The sequence below is a fragment of the Ranitomeya imitator genome, chromosome 3 (assembly GCF_032444005.1).
Source record: "Ranitomeya imitator isolate aRanImi1 chromosome 3, aRanImi1.pri, whole genome shotgun sequence".
Lineage (NCBI taxonomy): Eukaryota > Metazoa > Chordata > Amphibia > Anura > Dendrobatidae > Ranitomeya > Ranitomeya imitator.
The window spans coordinates 211,557,232-211,579,212 of NC_091284.1; the positions used below are offsets into that span (position 1 = coordinate 211,557,232).

General features: G+C 42.2%; 1 protein-coding gene across 1 annotated transcript in view; it reads right to left on the reverse strand.

The window, feature by feature from the left end:
* The window catches only part of SYT6 (synaptotagmin 6), a 790,087-nt gene that overhangs the window by 245,093 nt on the left and 523,013 nt on the right, over window positions 1-21,981 (reverse strand). The window lies entirely within an intron of this gene.

Genomic DNA, 21,981 nt, shown 5'->3' on the forward strand with positions numbered 1-21,981 from the left:
ATTACTACTACCCATGTGGCACCTCCTGTTTTTATTACTCATACTTTATTTGTGGCGCGCCTTTACTTTATAAATACCAATTGTTTTTGGAAGTCATAAAAGTTGCACAATGGTTAGACTAACTTTATGTTTCAATCAAAAAATCACTTAATAAGTCATTGATTGGGAAAATTTCGGAAAGTTCAGCCTTTAACACAGAACCTTGCACAGAGATGGTCCAGTAACTCGAGAGTACTCGGTTATGATCAAACAATCTCAATTAACCTTGGATGTGGTTAAAACTTTAGCAGTTACAGTCAATTGCACTTGACGATTACAGACTTTTCTGCACCTGGAGGTTGCAGTCTTAGGCACTCAGCTTGGTGGTTATTGGAAACCCACTGGACCTCTACAGCTTTTGGAAATCAACTAATGGGATGTCAGGGCTTTAATCCCTCTTAATTTGATCCAGCCCAAATAATGTGTAATTGGACTCGTTCTTCAGATGGGACTGCTGTTCCACTGGGAATTGCAGAGTTAGGCTTCTTTCACACTTCCGAAGTTCGAGGTGCGTCATAATGCAGTGAAGTGACGTATCGATGGATGTTGTGAAAATAGTGCAAAACATGTGTAACGCATCCAGTGTTATGACGGATGTGTCGAATGAGTTCCAACCTGAATTTTAAGGTATAAAATTCTGGAAAGAGAAAGAGAGAGAGAGAGGGACAGAGAATATTTTTTTGTTCTCCCGGACTAGAAAATCCTTCCGGGCATGGTCAGAATGAAAAAACGGGATACATCGCTGGATTCCTGTGTTTGACGGAGAGCGACAGATCCTGAGTCCATAGGCTTCCATTATAGCCAACGACGGACAGCGCAGGATCCGTCGCTGAGTGATTTTCCAAGGTGCAGAAAAAACGTTCCTCTGAACGTTTTCTCCGCACAACAGACCGCTACTTTCTGACAGATCCAGTGCACGACGGATTAAACGGATGGCCATTCATCTCAATCCGTCGCTAATTCAAGTCTATGGGAAAAAACAGGATCCTGCAGAAAAATTTGCAGGATCCTGTTTTTTCAAAACTCGACAGATTTCGACGGGAAGAAAAAGATGGAAGTGTGAAAGAGACCTTAGGCGACTTGATCAACCAATTAGAGAGCTTTGCATCCATCCAATCATAGTGTTACTCATTCTATGTGAATCTACTTTTTGATGGTCGTAGTGCTCTTGTAAGTGGTATATTACTTACTCCGGTTCACATTTCTGTTAATTATTATTACATTTAATTGATTTTGCTTGCTTTCTGAACTTGCTACTGTATTAACTAATTCTGTGCTATACATTCTTTAGATTGTAAAAATAACTGGTTTGAACTCCTGACCAGTATCTGAGTATGATGAAGAAGGACGAAGTCACTTGAAACGCATTGGTTGTATTTTTGCCCCAGCAAGGCTCCATAAGCCAGTCATGACGTCACACACTGCAAAGCACTGTCGGACATTTTTTTGTGCATCCAGGGACGCCACCGGCCAGGGCGCCTCTGGCTCTGCACAATTCTGCTTGTTCCCACCATTCAGATACCAGAGTATCCTGTACTGCAGCACCTACGTTCTACCTACTAGATCGGGACGGCGTTCCATGATCAAGAAGTAAGCGTTTCATAATTTACCATATGAGATTGCTACTAACAGCATTGCGCATTACTATTATTAACTCATTGATTTACTGATCTCTCTCTTTATTGAGGTTTATGGTTGGCAGCCAGTGCGGCACTAACAATTGCTTTTAGCGCGATACCTTTTTTCCTATAATTTCTAACCCAGTGACAGAGGTGGCACAACATCTGTTTGCTATCAGCAGCTTCATTGCCACTTTACTTAGCACAGTGTGTTTTAATCATAATCAGCATCTGAGCATATTCTAACATGATCTGTAGACTTTACACGTGGTTTCTATAGTGTAACTCTTTTGGTTCTGACCTGGCTATTACACTGTGTGCAGAATTATTAGGCAAGTTGTATTTTGATCACATGATACTTTTTCTACATATTGTTCTACTTCAAGCTGTTCAGGCTTGAGAGCCAACTACCAATTAAAAAAAAAGGTGATGTGCATCTCTGTAATGAGGAGTGATGTTGTCTAATGACATCAAAACCCTATATAAGGTGTGCTTAATTATTAGGCAACTTCCTTTCCTTTGGCAAAATGGGTCAGAAGAGAGATTTGACAGGCTCTGAAAAGTCCAAAATTGTGAGATGTCTTGCAGAGGGATGCAGTAGTCTTGAAATTGCCAAACTTTTGAAGCATGATCACGGAACAATCAAGCGTTTCATGGCAAATAGCCAACAAAGTCGCAAAAAGTGTGTTGGGCAAAAAAGGCCAAAATAACTGCCCATGAATTGAGGAAAATCAAGCAAGAAGCTGCAAGATGCCATTTGCCACCAGTTTTGCCATATTTCAGAGCTGCAATGTTACTGGAGTAACAAAAAGCACAAGGTGTGCAATACTCAGGGACATGGCCAAGGTAAGGAAGGCTGAAAAATGATCACCTTTGAACAAGAAGCTTAAGAAAAAACGTCAAGACTGGGCCAAGAAATATCTTTGTCTTTTCAAAGGTTTTATGGACTCATGAAATGAGAGTGACTCTTGATGGGCCAGATGGATGGGCCAGAGGCTGGATCAGTAAAGGGCAGAGAGATCTACTTAGACACCAGCAAGGTTGAGGTGGGGTACTGGTATAGGCTGCAGCAAAGATAAACTTGTGGGACCTTTTTGGGTTGAGGATGGAGTGAGGCTCAACTCTCAGACCTACTGCCAGTTTCTGGAAGACAACTTCTTCAAGCAGTGGTACAGGAAGAAGTCAGTATCGTTCAAGAAAAACATGATTTTCATGCGGGACAATGCTCCATCACATGCCTCCAACAACTCCACAGCGTGGCTGGCCAGTAAAGGTCTCAAAGAAGAAAAAATAATGACATGGCCCCCTTGTTCACCTGATCTGAACCCCATAGAGAACCATGGTGCCTCATAAAATGTGAGATCTACAGGGAGGGAAAACAGTACACCTCTCGGAACAGTGTCTGGGAGGCTTTGGTTCAAACGCTGACAGCAGCATTTAACCGGCGCTTCCAGCCATCCGGCCGGAAATGAGCGCATTGCTGACCCCGTCAAATGATCGGGGGTCAGCAATGCATCAGAATGGTAACCATAGAGGTCCTTGAGACCTCTATTGTTACTGATATCGGCTAGTTGTGAGTGCCACCCTGTGGTCGGCGCTCATAGCAAGCCTGTTATTAAGCTACATAGCAGCTATATGATGATCGCTGCTATGTACCAGAGGCGATCGAGTTGTGCCAGCTTCTAGCCTCCCATGGAGGCTATTGAAGCATGGCAAATGTAAAAAAAAAGTTAAAAATGAAAAAATAAAAAAGTTTAAATCACCCCCCTTTTGCCCCATTCAAAATAAATCAATAAAAAATATCAAATCTACACATATTTGGTATCGATGCATTCAGAATCGCCCGATCTATCAATAAAAAAAGATTAACCTGATCGCTAAACGGCGTAGCGATATCTAAATTTAAAACGCCAGAATTACGTTTTTTCTGGTCGCCGCAACATCGGGTGACCAAAAGAACGTATCTGCACCAAACTAGTATAATTAAAAATGTCAGCTCGGCACGCAAAAAATAGGCTCTCAACTGACCCCAGATCATGAAAAATGGAGACGCTACGGGTATCGGAAAATTGGGCAAATTTTTTTTTTTTAACAAAGTTTGGAATTTTTTTTTTCACCACTTAGATAAAAGAGAACCTAGACATGTTTGGTGTCTATGAACTCGTAATGACCTGGAGAATCATAATATCATGTCAGTTTTAGCATTTAGTGAATCTAGTAAAAAAGCTAAAAAAAAACCAAGTGTGGGATTGCCCTTTTTTTGCAATTTCACCGCATTTGGAATTGTTTTCCCGTTTTCTAGTACACGACATGCTAAAACCAATGATGTCTTTCAAAAGTACAACTTGTTTCACAAAAAATAAGCCCTCACATGGCCATATTGACGGAAAAATAAAAAAGTTATGGCTCTGGGAAGGAAGGGAGCAAAAAACGAACATGAAAAAACGGAAAATCCCAAGGTCATGAAGGGGGTTAAAGCAGTCAATAAACATGCTGGATTTGGAGAAACCACTTGTTATATTAGCATGTTGAGATATTTCATTTGAGTTTGATTGGTTTATTTCAAGCTGTGAAATGGTTGTAAATTTTGTTAATATACCTCATTTCTGAATATCTTGCTTCATATAAGGTCTTGTATAGTAACCATAGAGTGCCTACAGATCTGGGCTCATTCCTTATGCTTTCATACAAAAAAACTGTTTAGACTTCACTTGAATAGTAAATAGTAAGAAGCAAGCTGAATAAATGTGTTCTAAAAATACATACAAAGATTGTAGAAAAAGTATAGCAATGAGAGTACTTAGAATTATTAGGGCTTTTCTGCTCCCTAGAAGACTCCTTGCTGTGTCAAATGATGCAAGTAATGTATTCTTGTTTCAGATTTGTTTTGTCTGCTCTGTCATTATTTAACACACCATTAGGTTTATGTCTTTGGAAGATTTCAGATGCCAATATCTGAATATATAATAGTGTCTCAATGTAATATAGTTTCTGGAGGTTTTGAGTACAGCTTGTCTTTTTGTCCTATGATTATGCATAAAATAGTTTTCAGTTTCCTTAGCCTTAATACCTCAATTCATGCTTCCTTAATCCCTATCATTTCTTAATACAATTGTGTCAGCGGAGATGAACTGTTTAAAACCTTATGAGTCCCGCAGTCAGATTGATCTCGTTGCTTTGATGTCGTTAGGACAATCTGCCAGAGAATTAACCTGGAGCAGCAGTGAGGAGACAAAAATAGGACTATTAATTCCTAAGTTACTGTTCTTTCTAAAGATTTCAAAATGCCACCGTATATTGTTGAATATTCCAAAGGTCACTTTAATTCTGTCTTAATCTGAATCACCATTAGGATGCAATTTTAACATCTTCAGTTTTGAATAAAATATGGAAAAATGTTGTGCCTCATTTTTTGCTTCTTTAGGCCTAAATGACAGGGACACAATAGTACATTTTCACAGAAGACCACTTTTTTTTTACCTCAAGTAAAAATATTTCTAAGGCACAGGCCCCAATTCAGCAAGACCAACGTTTTTCATGTCGGTCTTGATGAGGGACTGAACACAATGTGAAGTTCTTGATTCATTAACAGGCTGTTCACATGGACATTCTTTTTTACAGACCAAATGTGCTCGAGAAAAAATTCTCAACATGCACTAATCTCTTCTGTATGTTGGATGATCTGTATGTTGGTCTAATTAATCAAATCTATGGGTGAGCAAAAACAAATTGGATCTCATACAGATTATCCATATGTCATGTGATATTTACTGAAACATGAACATTCATTAACATAAGAAACTGTACTTGGTCTTATAAGTTTTAATAACTGCTGATGTATAAAAAGTAGAAATGCAATGCAAATGAGAAGTTGTGTCTGTTTTTTCTGGATGAAAATAGATTTTTTTATATGTTCATGTGAATTTAACCATACAATGATAATAATAAAGATGTTTCGACAAACCAATTTTAAGGGTATTCCTAAAAGGGGCATGCCATCATGTAATGATAATAAGGGGGCTGACCTATGATCCTAACTAGAGATGGGCGAACCTGAACAATAAAGTTCGGCATCCATACTAAACACCTAGTGTTTGGGCACGGACCCAGAACATAGACTTCTCTAGGAAGTCTGTGTTATTGTTAGGGTTCGGCATCCTGAATATTGGGTTTTTCCCATTCTGTCAAGTGCAAGAAACACTGGCTGCTCTGATCGGTGGTAAGATTATTGCTGCCTGTAAGAGAGCTGTCACCGATTAGAGGCAGTGTTTGCCATACTGTCATGCAGATGACACCGGAGCAAACAACAAATGTTCAGGCCCCACATTCAACTGAATTGGGTCCAGGTTCGGGTACCATTCTAGTACCCAAACCAAACTTTTTTAAATATTCAGTCGAGCCCGCCAAACCTTAACATCCAGGGGTTCACCCATCACTAATCCTAACCATTCCTGAAAATGAAGAATGGCATATCCTTGTAATGTTAGCAATTATTGAGATATACATATACCTTTAAAGGTAAAATTACAGTTTTTTTTCCCCTATGCAACAGTGGTCTATTTTTCCATGGCCATGTTCACACGTTCAGTATTTGGTCAGCATTTTAAGCACATGTTTCTATTATACTTTTCCTCTCATTGCTCCACTCCTGATTTTAGCTTACAAATATTGATGTAAAATACTGACCAAATACTGAATATGATCTATATCTTAGACTCCTCACTTCTAAATTCAGCTGTCAATACATTTGCGGTATATTTTGAAAACATCTGATAGAAATGTCATAAAAAGGGGTTTGGTGAAGAACTTTTTTCTTTTCTCCATTGTCCATATTGTCCTGCTATATGTTTGTTTTTCCATCCCTTATCCACTTTATATTTATTTTCATGGAGATAATTATTCAGTAACGTTTTTATCTTTTCTCATGGTACCAGATTGCAACTTTTGCATCTGTTTAATATGTTCACTCGAGAATACTGGCTTGGAGATGACTGAACATTGTTGAAAAGAGAAAGATTTGTGATTGCGGTGATGGGCTGATATTCTGCTTTTCAATTATACTGTCTGTGTTCAGTAGGTTAAACTTTTCTAATTTTAAGTCGTTGATAGTTCAAGTGTAAACACTTGTTGGAAAATAAAGGAAAACGTGCAGGACTGAAATATCAGCTTTAGCCAAGTTGTTGTATATCCAAGATGGTACTTGCTGTACCCAATACAGTCCACTTGCCTCAAAAAAATCCAAAGAAGGAAAGATTACAGCACTCTAGAAAATGTAATAGCTTATTAAAAATCTTCCTCATTCACCAAATACAATTAAAAAACAGGTGCTGACTTCACACGAGCTTAAGAAAGATTCATACAGATTTGAAAAGTCACTGCGTTTTAATTGTATTTGATAAAAAATAACACTTTTTATAAGTTACTGTGTTTTCCACTTGGAATTTGCTCACTCTTTAGGGTCTTTTCAAATGTTTGTGTTTCTTACACACGAGAAAAATTAAGATTATTTTGATCAGACTTTGATCAGAGCGTGGTCTGAGTGTCATTAGTTTTTCTCATACGTAGAAAAATTAAAAGAAAACTTTCTCCACCTTTTCCGTCCAAACAGTTAGTTAACCCCTTCATGACCCAGCCTATTTTGACCTTAAAGACCTTGCCGTTTTTTGCAATTCTGACCAGTGTCCCTTATGAGGTAATAACTCAGGAACGCTTCAACGGATGCTAGCGGTTCTGAGATTGTTTTTTTGTGACATATTGGGCTTCATGTTAGTGGTAAATTTAGGTCAATAAATTCTGCGTTTATTTGTGATAAAAACGGAAATTTGGCGAAAATTTTGAAAATTTCGCAATTTTCACATTTTGAATTTTTATTCTGTTAAACCAGAGAGATATGTGACACAAAATAGTTAATAAATAACATTTCCCACATGTTTACTTTACATCAGCACAATTTTGGAAACAAAATTTTTTTTTGTTAGGAAGTTATAAGGGTTAAAATTTGACCAGCGATTTGTCATTTTTACAACGAAATTTACAAAACCATTTTTTTAGGGACCACCTCACATTTGAAGTCAGTTTGAGGGGTCTATATGGCTGAAAATACCCAAAAGTGACACCATTCTAAAAACTGCACCCCTCAAGGTACTCAAAACCACATTCAAGAAGTTTATTAACCCTTCAGGTGCTTCACAGCAGCAGAAGCAACATGGAAGGAAAAAATGAACATTTAACTTTTTAGTCACAAAAATTATCTTTTAGCAACAATATTTTTATTTTCCCAATGGTAAAAGGAGAAACTGAACCACGAAAGTTGTTGTCCAATTTGTCCTGAGTACGCTGATACCTCATATGTGGGGGTAAACCACTGTTTGGGCGCACGGCAGGGCTTGGAAGGGAAGGAGCGCCATTTGACTTTTTGAATCAAAAATTGGCTCCACTCTTTAGCGGACACCATGTCACGTTTGGAGAGCACCCGTGTGCCTAAAAATTGGAGCTCCACCACAAGTGACCCCATTTTGGAAACTAGACGCCCCAAGGAACTTATCTAGATGCATAGTGAGCACTTTGAACCCCCAGGTGCTTCACAAATTGATCCGTAAAAATGAAAAAGTACTTTTTTTTCACAAAAAAATTCTTTTAGCCTCAATTTTTTCATTTTCACATGGGCAACAGGATAAAATGGATCCTAAAATGTGTTGGGCAATTTCTCCTGAGTACACCAATACCTCACATGTAGGGGTAAACCACTGTTTGGGCACATGGTAAGGCTCGGAAGGGAAGGAGCGCCATTTGACTTTTTGAATGAAAAATTATTTCCATCGTTAGCGGACACCATGTCGCGTTTGGATAGCTCCTGTGTGCCTAAACATTGGCGCTCCCCCACAAGTGACCCCATTTTGGAAACTAGACCCCCCAAGGAACTTATTTAGATGCCTAGTGAGCACTTTAAACCCTCAGGTGCTTCACAAATTGATCTGTAAAAATGAAAAAGTACTTTTTTTCACAAAAAAATTCTTTTGGCCTCAATTTTTTCAATTTCACATGGGCAGTAGGATAAAATGGATCATAAAATTTGTTGGGCAATTTCTCCTGAGTACGCCGATACCTTATATGTGGGGGTAAACCACTGTTTGGGCACTCGGCAGGGCTCGGAAGGGAAGGCGTGCCATTTGACTTTTTGAATGGAAAATTAGCTCCAATTGTTAGCGGACACCATGTCGCGTTTGGAGAGCCCCTGTGTGCCTAAACATTGGAGCTCCCCCACAAGTGACCCCATTTTGGAAACTAGACCCCCCAAGGAACTTATCTAGATGCATATTGAGCACTTTAAACCCCCAGGTGCTTCACAGAAGTTTATAACGCAGAGCCATGAAAATAAAAAATAATTTTTCTTTCCTCAAAAATGATGTTTTAGCCTGGAATTTCCTATTTTGCCAAGGATAATAGGAGAAATTGGACCCCAAATATTGTTGTCCAGTTTGTCCTGAGTACGCTGATACCCCATATGTGGGGGTAAACCACTGTTTGGGCGCACGGCAGGGCTCGGAAGGGATGGCACGCCATTTGGCTTTTTAAATGGAAAATTAGCTCCAATCATTAGCGGACACCATGTCACGTTTGGAGAGCCCCTGTGTGCCTAAACATTGGAGATCCCCCAGAAATGATCCCATTTTGGAAACTAGACCCCCAAAGGAACTAATCTAGATGTGTGGTGAGGACTTTGAACCCCCAAGTGCTTCACAGAAGTTTATAACGCAGAGCCATGAAAATAAAAAAAAAAAATTATTTTCTCAAAAATGATCTTTTAGCCTGCAATTTTTTATTTTACAAAGGGTCACAGGAGAAATTTGACCCCAAAAGTTGTTGTCCAGTTTCTCCTGAGTACGCTGATACCCCATATGTGGGGGTAAACCACTGTTTGGGCACATGCCGGGGCTCGGAAGTGAAGTAGTGACATTTTGAAATGCAGACTTTGATGGAATGCTCTGTGGGCGTCACGTTGCGTTTGCAGAGCCCCTGATGTGGCTTAACAGTAGAAACCCCCACAAGTGACCCCATTTTGGAAACTAGACCCCGAAAGGAACTTATCTAGATGTGTGGTGAGCACTTTGAACCCCTAAGTGCTTCATAGAAGTTTATAACGCAGAGCCATGAAAATAAAATAAAAAAATTATTTTCTCAAAAATGATCTTTTAGCCTGCAATTTTTTATTTTCCCAAGGGTAACAGGAGAAATTTGACCCCAAAAGTTGTTGTCCAGTTTCTCCTGAGTACGCTGATACCCCATATGTGGGGGTAAATCACTGTTTGGGCACATGCCGGGGCTCGGAAGTGAAGTAGTGACGTTTTGAAATGCAGACTTTGATGGAATGCTCTGTGGGCGTCACGTTGCGTTTGCAGAGCCCTGATGTGGTTTAACAGTAGAAACCCCCCACAAGTGACCCCATTTTGGAAACTAGACCCCCAAAGGAACTTATCTAGATGTGTGGTGAGCACTTTGAACCCCCAAGTGCTTCATAGAAGTTTATAATGCAGAGCCGTGAAAATAATAAATACGTTTTCTTTCCTCAAAAATAATTATTTAGCCCAGAATTTTTTATTTTCCCAAGGGTTACAGGAGAAATTGGACCCCAAAAGTTGTTGTCCAGTTTCTCCTGAGTACGCTGATACCCCATATGTGGGGGTAAACCACTGTTTGGGCACATGCCGAGGCTCGGAAGTGAAGTAGTGACGTTTTGAAATGCAGAATTTGATGGAATGCTCTGTGGGCGTCACGTTGCGTTTGCAGAGCCCCTGATGTGGCTTAACAGTAGAAACCCCCCACAAGTGACCCCATTTTGGAAACTAGACCCCGAAAGGAACTTATCTAGATGTGTGGTGAGCACTTTGAACCCCCAAGTGCTTCATAGAAGTTTATAATGCAGAGCCGTGAAAATAATAAATACGTTTTCTTTCCTCAAAAATAATTATTTAGCCCAGAATTTTTTATTTTCCCAAGGGTAACAGGAGAAATTGGACCCCAATAGTTGTTGTCCAGTTTCTCCTGAGTATGCTGATACCCCATGTGTGGGGGTTAACCACTGTTTGGGCACACGTCGGGGCTCAGAAGGGAAGTAGTGACTTTTGAAATGCAGACTTTGATGGAATGGTCTGCGGGCGTCACATTGCATTTGCAGAGCCCCTGGTATGCCTAAACAGTTGAAACCCCCCACAAGTGACCACATTTTAGAAACTAGACCCCCCAAGGAACTTATCTAGATATGTGGTGAGCACTTTGAACCCCCAAGTGCTTCACAGACTTTTACAACGCAGAGCCGTGAAAATAAAAAATCATTTTTCTTTCCTCAAAAATGATGTTTTAGCAAGCATTTTTTTAGATTCACAAGGGTAACAGGAGAAATTGGACCCCAGTAATTGTTGAGCAGTTTATCCTGAGTACACTGATACCCCATATGTGGGGGTAAACCACTGTTTGGGCACACGTCAGGGCTCGGAAGTGAGGGAGCACCATTTGACTTTTTGAATACGAGATTGGCTGGAATCAATGGTGGCGCCATGTTGCGTTTGGAGACCCCTGATGTGCCTAAACAGTGGTAACCCCTCAATTCTACCTCCAACACTAACCCCAACACACCCCTAACCCTAATCCCAACTGTAGCCATAACCCTAATCACAACCCTAACCACAACCCTAATTCCAACCCTAACCCTAAGGCTATGTGCCCACGTTGCGGATTCGTGTGAGATATTTCCGCACCATTTTTCAAAAATCCACGGGTAAAAGGCACTGCGTTTTACCTGCGGATTTTCCACGGATTTCCAGTGTTTTTTGTGCGGATTTCACCTGCGGATTCCTATTGAGGAACAGGTGTAAAACGCCGCGGAATCCGCACAAAGAATTGACATGCTCCGGAAAATACAACGCAGCGTTTCCGCGCGGTATTTTCTGTACCATGGGCACAGCGGATTTGGTTTTTCATATGTTTACATGGTACTGTAAACCTGATGGAATACTGCTGCGAATCCGCAGCGGCCAATCCGCAGCCAAATCTGCACCGTGTGCACATAGCCTAATTCTAAAGCTATGTGCACACTGCGGAAAACGCTGCAGGTCCGCAGCAGTTTCCCATGAGTTTACAGTTCAATGTAGGCCTATGGGAAACAAAAATCGCTGTACACATGCTGCGGAAAAACTGCATGGAAACGCAGCGGTTTACATTCCGCAGCATGTCACTTCTTTGTGCGGATTCCGCAGCGGTTTTATAACTGCTCAAATAGAAAATCGCAATTGTAAAACCGCAGTGAAATGCGCAGAAAAAAACGCGGTAAATCCGCCATAAATCCGCAGCGGTTTAGCACTGCGGATTTATCAAATCCGCAGCGGAAAAATCCGCAGAGGACCAGAATACGTGTGCACATACCGAAACCCTAACCCTAGCCCTAACCCTACCCCTAACCCTAACCCTACCCCTAAGCCTACCCCTAGCCCTAACCCTAGCCCTAACCCTATCCCTAACCCTAACCCTAGCCCTAACCCTAGCCCTACCCCTACCCCTAACCCTAACCCTAGCCCTAACCCTATCCCTACCCCTAACCCTAACCCTACCCCTAACCCTAACCCTACCCCTAACCCTAACCCTACCCCTACCCCTAACCCTAACCCTATTCTAACATTAGTGGAAAAAAAAAATTTATTTATTTTTTTATTGTCCCTACCTATGGGGGTGACAAAGGGGGGGGTCATTTATTATTTTTTTTATTTTGATCACTGAGATATAATCTATCTCAGTGATCAAAATGCACTTTGGCAGATTCGGCGGGCGCAGTGTGCATGCGCGCGCCATTTTGGAAGATGGCGGCGCCCAGGGAGAAGACGGACGGGACCCCGGCAGGATCGGTAAGTATGATGGGGTGGGGGGGACCGTGCGGGGGGGAATCGGAGCACGGGGGGAATCGGAGCGCGGCAGGCGTGGAACGGAGCACGGGGGGCGTGGAACGGAGCACGGGGGGGGCTGGAACAGAGCACGGGGGGTGGAACGGAGCACGGGGGGGTGGATCGGAATGCAGGGGGGGTGATTGGAGCATGGGGGGGTGATTGGAGCACGGGGGGAGCGGACAAGAGCACGGGGGGAGCGGAGCACTTGATGGAGGGGAGCCGGAGCAGTGTACCGGCCAGATCGGGGGGCTGGGGGGGCGATACATTAGTATTTCCAGCCATGGCCGATGATATTGCAGCATCGGCCATGGCTGGATTGTAATATTTCACCCGTTATAATAGGTGAAATATTACAAATCGCTCTGATTGGCAGTTTCACTTTCAACAGCCAATCAGAGCGATCGTAGCCACGACGGGGTGAAGCCACCCCCCCGGGCTAAACTACCACTCCCCCTGTCCCTGCAGATTGGGTGAAATGGGAGTTAACCCTTTCACCGGATCTGCAGGGACGCGATCTTTCCATGACGCCACATAGGCGTCATGGGTCGGATTGGCACCGACTTTCATGACGCCTACGTGGCGTCATGGGTCGGGAAGGGGTTAAAATCGGACCGCACACAGATGTCATCTGTTTTTTTCAAGGATCCATAGACTTGCATTTCCAGTTTCGAGGCGATCCTGAGAGCAAAATTGTAAAGCACTGGGATGTGAAAATCAGACTTCATAATGAGCCCTTCGGCTGCGTTTATATGATCGTGTAAAAAATCATTAGCGTTTTATCCTGAAATCTATGGGAATGTTTGCTCATTTGTCATCCACGTGCAGTTCATATACAATCCGTTTTTTACAGTAGCAGATATTAATGATTTGCAAGACCATTCACAGTTTCCTATGTTACAGAACTGCAATGTATCTGTAAAAAAAGCGGATGCTGTACAGTGCATATGTGGCGCCGCTGAGGGTCCAATTGCCACAGATGTACTGCATTTCAGCCAGAGGTGTGGTACTCCGCTCTCGAGTAAGGAGGGGACACTACCCAGTACCCACACACTAGCATCCAACACTAGACCTCTCCAGGCCAGGGAGGGACTAGGTAGAAGGTGTGGGTGGAGAGAGTGTCAGTTGTGAGGAGATGTCATGGAAACAAGAGGGAGCAGTTAGTCAGTGAGCGGGGGAATTGGAGCTGGGGACTTGAGGAGTGAGGAGCTCATCCCAGCACCAGAGGACAGAGAGAGAGAGAACAAGGAAGATAGAGAGAAGTTCCAGAGAGTGAGAGGAAGAAGGGGTCCTAGGGGCATGAGTAGTGAGGAATCCACCCGTGGGGCCCTAATCCATGCTGACTGTAGTTGGGTGGAGGGACCAGGTCACAGTAGGGAACCGGCCCCAGACTAGTGGAGAAACTGAGGACTCAGCTAGCAAACCGGATGCTGAAGTAACTGCATGTGCTACAGTCACAGCCACACACATTCACTGCAAAGGCAGCCATATAGGATCAAGGGGACCAAGAGGATGTCGCCCAACAGGATCTGAGGTTGCTGGCTCGGGACACTGTGTGTGAAGGTGCAGGTCAGGAGATGAGGGAGCCCGCACAGTGAGATGGCCAGAGAAGGAACATAAGAAAGGGGTTCTGACAAGGTGTACCCCAAATTGCCTGAGAGCTGACTGGACCACAGACGCGCATGACACAGCACCCTGATGGGGATTGCATATAAGAACTGTGAGTAAAGTGTGGAAACTGCACCCTGCTGTGTCCTCTGAATTATTACTGCGTCACCTGCCCTGCACGACAACATTCACCATCATTGACTCTTTCACTTTAAATGTCCTGGGGCCTAGCTCCACCCGTGGAGAGCTGTAACATCTCTGCTGCATCACCAACTGCCCCAGTGGACCTGATCCACAGCATCGGCCATCTCCTTATTGCTGGGTGGTGTCACAAACTAATTTATTGGACACCCAGGGCCACGGACCGGGTCACTGCTGCTGTGACCACCCCCTTAAGAACCACGGCCCTGGCGGGTGCTCCACATATAATTATCTCATCTAACACGCAAAACAAACTAGTGCATGATGCTATTTTTTTAATCGCATATTCGGTCATTGAAAAACTTTGCCCAGCTGCCTCATTGTATAACATTGGTCTGCATGCTGTAGGTTTTTTTCACAGACTGCACTGAGAAAAAAACCCTTGTGTGAACCCATCCCTAATTACATAAAAGTAGAGATTGTAGAGATTATTGTACAGCCAAAGGTTTTAGAGAACTTCCATCCACATCATACTGATAGGGTAGTGGTTGTAAAGGGGACCTGATAAAAGTTATTGTATGATGCTCCATAAACATATAGTAAGACAGTTTTGCAGTTTATAAATTACCTTCATCCTCAGGCCATGTTCACACATTGCGGCTTTTACCGCGGATCCGCAGCGTTTTTGACGCTGCGGATCTGCAGCAGTTTCCCATGCGGTTTACAGTACCATGTAAACCTATGGAAAACCAAATCCGCTGTGCACCTGCTGTGGAAAAAAACGTGCGGAAAGGCATCAAAAAAGCACATGCGTTTTCTGCCAAAAGCTGCGGATTTAGTGCAGAAAAATTTGCAGGCAAATCTGCAACGTGTGCACATAGCCTTATAGTTGTATAGAGATCATTTCATGGACAAGCTGTAGAATTCTAAACCAACCCACATAAACTTTAATCTGAGATGATGACAGGTACAGTATCTCCTAATAATTTGCTGATGAGTCAACGTGAGACAAATACTCCAGATATCTTTCTGCAAGTGTCAAGTTTGCTGAAGACTACAGATATAGCATGTCTTAAATTACCGCATAAAAAAGATATCACGATGCAGAAAGTTATCACTTAGCAGAAAATAAAGCCACTATATCTGTATTGTTAAGTGTCAAGTTCTCAATTCTGCATTTCTTTATTATTTTAAGAAATGCTACATCTGTGGTTGCTTTACCATGCTTCTAAAATAGAGAGATTGAAATAGTAAGCAATTTAAAGTGGTTGTCCAAGATATTTAAAATGTTGCATATAGGCAGCAGGAGGACTAAAAATGAAATTATTCCTTAAGTTTCAGTTCTGAATCCCGCAGCTTTTCATCGCTATACTGTTTACATTTCCAGAAAAAAATCACGTCATCATACAGTGGTCTTGGACTGTATACCATTGAGTCCAATGATTGGTTGCAGATATCACGTGACATCTACAGGCAATGTCAACAGCAGCAGGGAGGCAGCATTATAGATACCTTTCACAACCCGTTTAACCCCCTTAATGGTCTTCAGGGAACAGGGTAACATTATGAAATGGCTCCATTTTAAACCTTATTGGGACCCCACAATTGCTAGTCTCAATTGGTACTGGAAGCCATGTAATGATGGTATGGTGGCCTGTTAGGCTCTGCCATAAGCAGGGTCTTTGAGATTGAGTCAGTGTAAGTGTACACTCACGCTGGCATTCATTCTCTCATGCAAGAAAACTGGGCCAATTATGCTAATGACACTGGGATCAAACTCTGTCACAGATTGATCGTAGTATCATCTTACTGTCATCCAATTCTGTCACATGAGAGAATTGCAGCACTAGAGCAGAGAAGATGGAAAACATAATTTCTCCGTACTCTCCATTGTCTCTGTGAGCATAATTGTGATGACTACTGAGTTCAGTCTAAAGTTTCACACGCACTCATTTGAATGGGTGCACATGGTGATTGTTTTCTCATGTCGAATGAAACATCGGATGGCACTTGGCCATGCTATAATCTCATGCAAACAATCCTTGAGACTTATAGTACTGATGCACTGTAATATGGGAAACTAGTGTTCAAAGTAAAACATATTCAAGTCCTATAATGGGACTAAGTAAAATGAAAGAAAAGGTTCAATAAAATGTTGAAAAATTTAAAACAGCACACAAGAAATCACAAAAAAACAACAAAAAAACTGTTTAGCCACTAAGAATGCAGCTTTTCTCTAAAAAAAATAACTAAGCTAAATTGTAGACATAATTAGCATTGCCGCAGCCAAAAAGGTGTGAAATATAAAAGTATAAGATTATTATCCCGTACGCTGGATACCATTAAAAAAAATAAAAAAACACTCCAAAACTGTAGATTTTTCATGATACAGATGCAAAAAAATAGAATACTAAGCAATCAAAAGTCTTATATAAAAAATGGTATCACTGAAAACAATAAGTCAACCCACGAAAAAATAAACACTCATATGGCTCAGCTGATAGAAAATTAAAAATGTAAAAAGTTGCAGCTCCCAAAAATGGCGATGTCAGAAGAAATTATATTTTGTAAAATATATTCTATGGTTTGTAAAAGTAGCAACGCATAAAAAACTTATATAAATGTGCATTCAATGTAATTATACTGACCCGATATAGAAAAGCTGTCTTATGATTTATACTGCACAGTGAATGGCATAATAAAATAAATAATTAAAAACAGTTCCTGAATTGCCGTTTTGGTAATTTTGAGTTCATGAAATCTGAATAAGGAGTAATCAAAAAATGTTATGTACCCAAAAATGATAACGATAAACTTCAACTCATCTAGCAAACAAAAAGCTCTCAAATAGCTCTGCCGATAAATTTTAAAAAAATGTAGCTCTCAGAATATGGTGCCAAAAGAACTCTTTTTAAATTCAGTTTTAGTGAGCTTTAGAGCAGGGGTCCCCAACTCCAGTCCTCAAGGCCCAACAACAGGTCATGTTTTCAGGATTTCCTTTGCATTGCACAGGTGATGCAATTATTACCTGGGCAAGACTAAGGAAATCCTGAAAACATGACATGTTGGTGGGCCTTGAGGACTGGAGTTGGGGACCCCTGCTTTAGAGTCCCTGCAGACAACAGTTTTAAGCTTACGATTGCTATCCATGTATTTCCATGGTACCAATGTTATTCTATTAGGTCATGTACATGTACATTTTTTTTCTTGGACCAAGCAGTAGGAGGAAAAAGTCACAACATGCTCCATTTGCCTTCGAGAATCGTATGGTACTCACCCGTTCATGTCAATGGGTTCATGGGAAAAATTGGCCAGCAGTCGAATGACACCTGAGCGTGATCTGATTTTAATGGCCTGACATAATGGAAAAGGTGAGAAATTTTTTCTTAATTTTCCATTGGCAGCATCTTCATATTGTAGCTTAAACTTTAAATAGCAAGTTTGCTCAAAGAATGAACATGCTACTTCTCTTTAACCTCTTCCCAGCCAACCGTGAAAAATAAATTGCAAGTGGAGGTCCCAAACAAAAACACAAACCAAGAAAAAATGGACCCCTAAAATATAACTTTTAATTAGAAAGTGTAAAACTAATGACCTCAAAAATCCATGTTTTAACAGATACAAATACAGTATATATAAAAACAATAATGAGTATGGTAAGGGTCTTAGGAAAAAATATAATTCCTCACCAATTACATACTGGTGTATGTAATGGGATGCCATTTAGCTCCCCATTGTGGACCTTTGGCCTGATCACTCCAAGCACTTTGTGACATACATTAGTTTCATATGTCAGCAGGGTGTTTTTTTGAGACAAATATCTGTGCAACCTGTTGTGAATTCTGTGGCAGAGCTCCCTCCTGTGGTCACAAGTGGTACTTCGGCTGATTCTCTCTGTGAGCTTCCGTTGGTGGAGGAAAGTGGTATTGCGGCTTCTGAGTTTCCTTCCTCAGGTGTGTGGTGAAGTCGTTAGGTGCTGCTCTATTTAACTCCACCTAGTGCTTTGATCCTGGCCTCCAGTCAATGTTCTAGTATTGGACCTGTTTCCTCCTGGATCGTTCCTGTGGCCTGCTGCTCTGCATAGCTAAGTTCCGCTTTGCTATTTTGTTTGCTGTTTTTTTCTGTCCAGCTTGTCTATTTGTTTTTTCCTGCTTGCTGGAAGCTCTGGGACGCAGAGGGTGTACCTCCGTGCCGTTAGTTCGGTACGGAGGGTCTTTTTGCCCCATTTGCGTGGTTTTTGTAGGGTTTTGTGTTGACCGCAAAGTTACCTTTCCTATCCTCGCTCTGTTCAGAAAGTCGGGCCTCACTTTGCTAAATCTATTTCATCTCTACGTTTGTCTTTTCATCTTAACTCACAGTCATTATATGTGGGGGCTGCCTTTTCCTTTGGGGTATTTCTCTGAGGCAAGGTAGGCTTATTTTCTATCTTCAGGCTAGCTAGTTTCTCAGGCTGTGCCGAGTTGCATAGGGAGCGTTAGGCGCAATCCACGGCTGCCTCTAGTGTGGTTGGAGAGGATTAGGGATTGCGGTCAGCAGAGTTCCCACGTCTCAGAGCTCATTCTATGTTTTTGGGTTATTGTCAGGTCACTGTATGTGCTCTGACCTCTATGTCCATTGTGGTACTGAATTACCTTTTCATAACAGTACTGGAGGCCCAAAGTACTAATGATTCTCAATAGAGGGAAAAAAGAAGTTCTGAGACCATTTTTTTTTCTCTGCACTGTGTTTTGCCTTTTTTTTCCCCTAGACATTTGGGTGGTTCAGAACACAGGTGTAGCGATGGACATTAAAGGTCTGTCTTCATGTGTGGATCAGCTCACGGCAAGAGTACAAAATATTCAAGACTTTGTGGTTCAGAATTCTATGTTAGAACCGAGAATTCCTATTCCTGATTTGTTTTTTGGAGATAGAACTAAATTTCTGAGTTTCAAAAATAATTGTAAACTATTTCTGGCTTTGAAACCTTGCTCCTCTGGTGACCCAGTTCAACAAGTTAGGATCATTATTTCTTTTTTACGCGGCGACCCTCAGGACTGGGCATTTTTTCTTGCGTCAGGAGATCCTGCATTAAGTAATATCGATGCGTTTTTCCTGGCGCTCGGATTGCTGTACGATGAACCTAATTCAGTGGATCAGGCAGAGAAAAACTTGCTGGCTCTGTGTCAGGGTCAGGATGAGATACAGGTATATTGTCAGAAATTTAGAAAGTGGTCCGTACTCACTCAATGGAATGAAGGTGCGCTCGCAGCTATTTTCAGAAAAGGTCTCTCTGAAGCCCTTAAGGATGTCATGGTGGGATTTCCTATACCTGCTGGTCTGAATGAGTCTATGTCTTTGGCCATTCAGATCGGTCGACGCTTGCGTGAGCGTAAATCTGTGCACCATTTGGCGGTATTACCTGAGCTTAAACCTGAGCCTATGCAGTGCGATAGGACTTTGACCAGAGTTGAACGGCAAGAACACAGACATCTGAATGGGCTGTGTTTCTACTGTGGTGATTCCACTCATGCTATCTCTGATTGTCCTAAGCGCACTAAGCGGTTCGCTAGGTCTGCCACCATTGGTACGGTACAGTCAAAATTTCTTCTGTCCGTTACCTTGATCTGCTCTTTGTCATCGTATTCTGTCATGGCATTTGTGGATTCGGGCGCTGCCCTGAATTTGATGGACTTGGAGTATGCTAGGCGTTGTGGGTTTTTCTTGGAGCCCTTGCAGTGTCCTATTCCATTGAGAGGAATTGATGCTACGCCTTTGGCCAAGAATAAGCCTCAGTACTGGACCCAGCTGACCATGTGCATGGCTCCTGCACATCAGGAGGTTATTCGCTTTCTCGTGTTGCATAATCTGCATGATGTGGTCGTGTTGGGGTTGCCATGGCTACAAGTCCATAATCCAGTATTAGATTGGAAATCCATGTCTGTGTCCAGCTGGGGTTGTCAGGGGGTACATGGTGATGTCCCATTTCTGACTTTTTCTTCATCCACCCCTTCTGAGGTTCCAGAGATCTTGTCTGATTACCGGGATGTATTTGATGAGCCCAAGTCCGATACCCTACCTCCGCATAGGGATTGTGATTGTGCTATCGATTTGATTCCTGGTAGTAAATTCCCAAAAGGTCGACTGTTTAATTTATCTGTGTCTGAGCACGCTGCTATGCGGAGTTATGTGAAGGAGTCCTTGGAGAAGGGGCATATTCGCCCGTCATCGTCGCCATTAGGAGCAGGGTTCTTTTTTGTAGCCAAGAAGGATGGTTCGCTGAGACCTTGTATAGATTACCGCCTTCTAAATAAGATCACGGTTAAATTTCAGTACCCCTTGCCATTGTTATCTGATTTGTTTGCTCGGATTAAGGGGGCTAGTTGGTTCACCAAGATAGATCTTCGTGGTGCGTATAATCTTGTGCGTATTAAGCGAGGCGATGAATGGAAAACTGCATTTAATACGCCCGAGGGCCATTTTGAGTATCTAGTAATGCCATTCGGACTTGCCAATGCTCCATCAGTGTTTCAGTCCTTTATGCATGACATCTTCCGAGAGTACCTGGATAAATTCCTGATTGTGTACTTGGATGACATTTTGATCTTCTCGGATGATTGGGAGTCTCATGTGAAGCAGGTAAGAACGGTGTTTCAGGTCCTGCGTGCTAATTCTTTGTTTGTGAAGGGATCAAAGTGTCTCTTTGGTGTTCAGAAGGTTTCATTTTTGGGGTTCATCTTTTCCCCTTCTACTATCGAGATGGACCCTGTTAAGGTCCAAGCCATCCATGATTGGACTCAGCCGACATCTCTGAAAAGTCTGCAAAAGTTCCTGGGCTTTGCTAATTTTTATCATCGCTTCATCTGCAATTTTTCTAGTATTGCTAAACCATTGACCGATTTGACCAAGAAGGGTGCTGATGTGGTCAATTGGTCTTCTGCTGCTGTGGAAGCTTTTGAAGAGTTGAAGCGTCGTTTTTCTTCTGCCCCTGTGTTGTGTCAACCAGATGTTTCGCTTCCGTTCCAGGTCGAGGTTGATGCTTCTGAGATTGGAGCAGGGGCTGTTTTGTCGCAGAGAAGTTCTGATTGCTCGGTGATGAAACCATGCGCCTTCTTTTCCAGGAAGTTTTCGCCTGCTGAGCGAAATTATGATGTTGGTAATCGAGAGTTGCTGGCCATGAAGTGGGCATTCGAGGAGTGGCGTCATTGGCTTGAAGGAGCTAAGCATCGCGTGGTGGTCTTGACTGATCATAAGAACTTGACTTATCTCGAGTCTGCCAAGCGGTTGAATCCTAGACAGGCTCGTTGGTTGCTGTTTTTTGCCCGTTTTGACTTTGTGATTTCGTACCTTACGGGCTCTAAAAATGTGAAGGCGGATGCTCTGTCTAGGAGTTTTGTGGCCGACTCTCCGGGTTTATCTGAGCCGGCGGGTATCCTCAAAGAGGGAGTAATTGTGTATGCCATCTCCCCTGATTTGCGGCGGGTGCTGCAAAAATTTCAGGCTAATAAACCTGATCGTTGCCCAGCAGAGAAACTGTTTGTCCCTGATAGGTGGACGAATAAAGTTATCTCTGAGGTTCATTGTTCGGTGTTGGCCGGTCATCCTGGAATCTTTGGTACCAGAGAGTTAGTGGCTAGATCCTTTTGGTGGCCATCTCTGTCGCGGGA